We start from the raw sequence: 5,649 nt of genomic DNA, 5'->3' as shown, positions 1-5,649 counted from the left end.
TTATGTACCAACTACGTGCCAGTTCTGTCACAGATGCTGAGTTTGTTCATTTATTTGTTTTTGAAGATAAGAGATAATATAAATGGGGGGCTGGCCCAATGGTGCAGCGGTTATGTTTGCATGTTCCGCTTCTCGGCCATGGAGGGTTCGCTGGTTCTGATCCCGGTGCGGACATGGCACTGCTTGGCAAAAGCCATGCTGTGGTAGGCGTCCTACATATAAAGTAGAGGAAGATGGGCATGGATGTTAGCTCAGGGCCAGTCTTCCTCAGCAAAAAGAGGAGGATTGGCAGTAGTTAGCTCGGGGCTATCTTCCTCAAAAAAAAAAAAAGAGAGAGAATATAAATTACCTTGCTCCTTAAGTGTGTTGACTTCTTAAATCTAAAAATATTTATTTCACATACTAGTTGGGATTCCTTTGGTCACAAGTAACAGAAACTGAAGTCCAACTGTTTTAATAATAATAATAACAGCAAGAAGAAGAAAGGGATCTAGCGGTTCAAGCAATTTAAGAAGTCCAGAGATAGAGGACGTACACCACTTGGGTCTTCCTCCAAAAAGAACAAACTGTCCAACTGTGAGGGAGCAGCTAACTGACCGCCACCAGTTACTGGACGTTCGGGGTCCTCCACAGCCTTGAGCTGAGACCACATTCTTTCCGGACAGCCCTGGTCCATAAGCACAGCAGGAGTACCAGGGGCTGAGTTTCTGCCCAATGTGAGACTCTTCCAACAAGCAACCTTTGCTCTGAAGCTCCCTGTTGGGTCAGCCGAGACTGCAAAATCTGCATCAGAGTCTAGGCTCTCCTGCCCAATCCTCCCCCTTGGCTCAGCCCCTGCATCCAGGGCTAAAGACTTTCACTCCCCAATACGCTTCTTCCACCTTCATCTTTCACTGGACTTACCCCCAACAAATCTCAGGCACTGGTAATTCCATCTCCATGTCTGCTTTCCGGAGGACCTGAATGGACATTTGGGCAAAACTTGGTCCAGAGTTTAATGATGCCACAGGGCCCACTTTCTCTCTGTCTCTCTACTCTGCTTTCCCCAGTGGCAGAATTTCGCTAAAGCTGTCATTCTTTATGATAGCACCGAGCCACAAGCATCAACTGGAGCTAACTTCCTCCTCACTCACAACCAGTGGAAGAAGGGAGCATCTTTTTCTAGCATTCATGAGAGGGAATGATTCTCTTTTCCAGGTGCTACTCATCAAACATCACCTTTCTATCCCTTTGACACAATTTGAGTCAGAATCCTATCCCAACCACCATGACTAGGGCACATCCCTAGAGCCGCTGTGAGATCAATTCCAACTGATCCACAAGGCTGGGAAGCACTGGGTCCCATTAGAAAGGGGAGAGAGAATGAATGCTGGGGAGGCAACCACTGCATTTCCTTGGGAAGCTTATTTTCATGTAATTTCTTTCAAAAAAAATGAAACAGTTCATATTACCCACAGCAGTAAAATTTTGAAATTGACTCTTACTGTTGTCCACTGGTTCATGCGTCTGACCTAATGTGACACCACAGTCAAGCCTGGCTGCCTAAAATACTTACTTCTATGAACACCACCTATGCAGGACCCTTATTCTACAATTACCAGGGGAACCACTCTTTTGCACAATTAATAAATTCTTTCTGTTTTCTTTTCACTGATTTAGAGCCCCAGACCATTATGCAGTTTTCCTATTTTCCTCTGGAGCTAAACATATGCCCCAATTTACTTTACTCTTCAAGAATATTTCATGTCTTTTGGCTATTTGCAGCTACTTTATAAAAATGGTCACATATCAGATAGGCTCTTCATTCCAGATCAAAAAGTTAAGCATCCAGGGCCAGCCCAGTGGCGTAGTATTTAAGTTCATGTGCTCTGCTTCAGTGGCCTGGGGTTTGTGGGTTTGGATCCCGGGTGTGAACCTATATACCACTCATCAAGCCATGCTGTGGTAGCGCCCCACATACAAAATAGAGGAAGATCAGCATGGATATTAGCTCAGGGACAATCTTCCTCACTTAAAAAAATAAAGGGTAAGCATCATTCAACACTACCCAACATCACACCACAGAATTAGTCCCATGAGGACCCTGCTGCTATCAACAATGGGCATAGACACTGGAGCATAAGCTGCTAATAATGCAGGCAGTGGAGGCCAAAAGCTGCCTTTGGAACTGTGGCCTCTGCAGCTTCTGGAAGCTAGATGTCCTGTCTCCTCTGCTCCCAGACTTACCAGAGTAGATTCCTTAGAGTTCTTCCTTCTTCAAGTCAGTGGGTTCCCATTAAAACAGGAGCCAGTGCATCTGATTAACAGAGCCTACACCCTGAGTGCTGGCTGCAATGGTGGGCAGAGAGTGTCTGTTGATTTAAGCTTCTAGATTGGGTGGCGAGCTCTGCCTCACAAGGTGGACAATTCCAGATGCTGGGTCCCTTGCATTTGTTTTTGTTCTGCGAGAGTCTCCTAGTGTGTGATCATCAGAAGGACTTTATGAGAGTTTTCCTTGGTACCTAAATTCTAAGAGAAAAGGATACACTAGTACTCAAGTGTCTTAGGCGAGCCAAGTGTCAGTCACCACTGTCAACAATCCCATTCAACCTGGTCTTCTTTGGGAAAGCTGGTTACCATATTAATAATAACATTTGCATTTCCTTTCTGTTTTTGTTGGTAAGACAAAAATACATTGCCTTTATTAATGCTAAACCCAGACTTTATAGAGAGTGCTTGCCACTATTATCTCACCATTCCTATGAACATTTGTCATGGAAAGATTAAATTCAACCCAGCAAATATTTATTCAGCTTCTAATAAATGCAAGACTTTGTGCTAGGCATTGAGGGATGACATATTTGTCTTAAATTGTCACTGGTGACTACTTAGTTGTTATTTTAATTCCTTCATCATAGAAGAATTGGGTATTAACTATTCATGATCTACTTTTATATTTCACTGTCAATTTCCCATTATTCCCGATTCTACAGAAGAGCTCCACAATCTCCACAATACATTTTTAGAGGTTAATCTCACAATTTCTCTCTGCTTGTATTATGAATATCACTTTGGAATCCAAGCAATATATATTTGAATATAAAACACAACTGTTAAAGATGTTAACTATTCATATAGTAAATTTATTACTATTGTTATTGTGACAAAAGAACGTTAGAAGTTCCCAAGTGTAAGTATGTGTTTGAAGGGAGATGTTGTTCCTGCTTGCTTTAGTGCTAACATGGTATTTAGTATGCGTTAACAGCAGAGGAGCCTTATGAGAAAACATCCATCAGAGCTCTATTTCAATGCTGGAGCCAGTGCAATCCTATACTGTTTGAACTGGATCAAAAGATAAAGATGATGACTCATCCTTGAATTGAGTTTTGAATTGACTCTCATTGTCATCTTCATATATTTGCCATTTTGTGACTCATTCCAATTTCCTTCAAATCGATTCTATAAAGACTTCATGTTGTACTCTCTAATCCTTTCATTTCTCTATCTGAAATCAAGTCTTTATCATACTTGATCACAGGGGTGATGAGGTCACATTTTTTACTTTAATTTCCAAAGTGGTTAGGCATTAGCTGGGAACACATTGGGAGCAGCGACAGAAGTAACAGTTAAGATCTCAGTCTCTGCAGTCAAACAAGCCTGGGTTTCTCCCCACTGGTCATGTAATTTTAGGCAATTACATAACTTCTGCAAGTCTTAGCTTTCATCTCTAAAGAGGAACTAACAATAATACTTTCCACAAATGACTGCTGGCAAGGATTAAATGACATACTATATTTAAAACTCTTTGTCATGCCACCCAGTAATCCCACTCCTAGATACTTACCCGAGAGAAATAGGGACATATGCCACCTAAAACCCTATATACAAATGGGGTTTTCAGCAGCTTTATTCATTATTGCCAAAAACTGGAAACAACCCAAATGTCCATCAATTAGTGAATGGCTAAAAAAAGTGTGGTATATTTCTACTATGGAATACTATTCAGCAATAAGAAGCAATGAACAACTGATACATGTAACATGAGTGAACCTCAAAAGATTTGTGCAAAGTGAAGGAAGCCAGGCTTAAGAGGTGATATACTATATTGTTCCACTTATGCACCATTCTAGGGATGGCAAAATTATAAGCACCAAAAACACTTCAGTGCTTCCAGAAGCTAGGAGTGGGGGTAGGAGACTGACCACAAAAAGGCACAAATGAACTTTCTGAAGTGATGAAAATATTCTATATTTTGATTGGGTGGTGATTACATGACTGTTTACATTTGTGAAAATCACTAATGATGCCATTAAACATTGATTAAAACCTTTTAAAAAATGCTTCTTGAACAACGTGCCCAGCACTAAGTAGGCACTTAATGTTATTGTTGTTGTTAATATTATTATTATTGTCTAAGTTGACAGTAATATGGAAAAACTAATAAATTAGGGACTATTCCATTTATTGTAGAACATAGGTTAGGATTTAGTCTATTTAAGAGTCCAGAATTTTTGTTTCTATAGATTCCATATTTTAACTCAATAAAGTGAAAGGTCTTGGGTGGAATGTTGCTAAACAGCAACGATCATTACAAACAGCAATTTTGTTGGTCAGATATGAGTTGGATACTTGAAGTGTTATATGTGTAATGCCAACATGGTGTGAGGCCAGAATGACAAGGCCTTTGAGCGGCTGTCAAGGTCCTTTTCCACTTGTCAGATTTGCATATCCAGGAACTCAGTTTTTATGTGCTCCCTCTGAGGTGACAAGGTTATAGGAGACTGATTTACATGAACTAATCTCGGAAGACATTGATGTATAAAGGTGACATCACTCACCAACAGAATTATAACTGCCGCTTGGCTTAGCACAGTACTGTGCTCTGTTGGGTCCTCAGAGTTTCTCCTTAGGGGCAGATCTAAAGGGAAGATGGAAACAAATCAGGGAGAAAGAGAGCAGTTAGTCCTAAAGGACGTATAATCCAGGTCAGAGTAAAAGCCCCAGCAATCATTCCTGTTTTTATAATTCACCAGAATTGACGTCTTTGTTTATTAAACAATGAGGGATAAAAACCGATAAACCCTTGTTGGCAACTCTTTTCTGTAGACTCTGTGCTCCTTGCTCTGTCTGCCTTCAGATCTGGCATGTTACTTTTGACAGAAGTAGCTTTCTTGGTTGCAGTCACACTTGTTCTTTCCTCCTGGAGATTTTGCCTTTATTGAATGTCGTGTTCCCAAGTCACCTCTGCCCCACACTGAGAGCTCTCATCTAATGTTACTTCGGCAGGGAGTTAATGTCATCCTTTTGTGGAGTGTTTTCGCTAGTTGAACAATCAAAGAATGTTTGGGTTATCTATGGCCCATAACAAACCATGCCAAGCTGAGTGGTGTAAAATACAGCCATCATTTGATTATTAGCCCTCCTGGTTTAGAAGGTTGGCTGGGCTCCGTTAGGCGGTTTTCACTCAGGGCATCTCATGCAGCCCCAATCAGATTACGGCAGGAATATTCTGAAAACCTGCTTCTCACATGTCTGGCGTGTACGCTGGGAAAACTCACACAGTTGGAGTTTGGAGCTTCTAGAAGCCCCTAGGCATGTTACTTTGTCTCTATGTGTCTGTCCACATGGTCTCTCCAGCATAGCAGCACCTGGCTAGCTGGACATCTCACA

General features: G+C 41.4%; 1 long non-coding RNA gene across 1 annotated transcript; it reads right to left on the bottom strand.

Annotated features, from left to right (window-relative positions):
• Nucleotides 1-861: 861 nt before the first annotated feature.
• On the bottom strand, nt 862-4,898 carry LOC123286099 (uncharacterized). Its single transcript, XR_006528341.2, has 3 exons — nt 4,818-4,898; nt 2,227-2,508; nt 862-959 (listed from the first exon to the last, which is right to left on the bottom strand). It is a non-coding gene; the product is annotated as an uncharacterized lncRNA (long non-coding RNA).
• Between the last annotated feature and the right edge of the window lie 751 nt (nt 4,899-5,649).

The sequence above is a fragment of the Equus asinus genome, chromosome 5, assembly GCF_041296235.1.
Source record: "Equus asinus isolate D_3611 breed Donkey chromosome 5, EquAss-T2T_v2, whole genome shotgun sequence".
NCBI lineage: Eukaryota > Metazoa > Chordata > Mammalia > Perissodactyla > Equidae > Equus > Equus asinus.
This window is presented reverse-complemented; position numbering and strand designations above follow the sequence as displayed.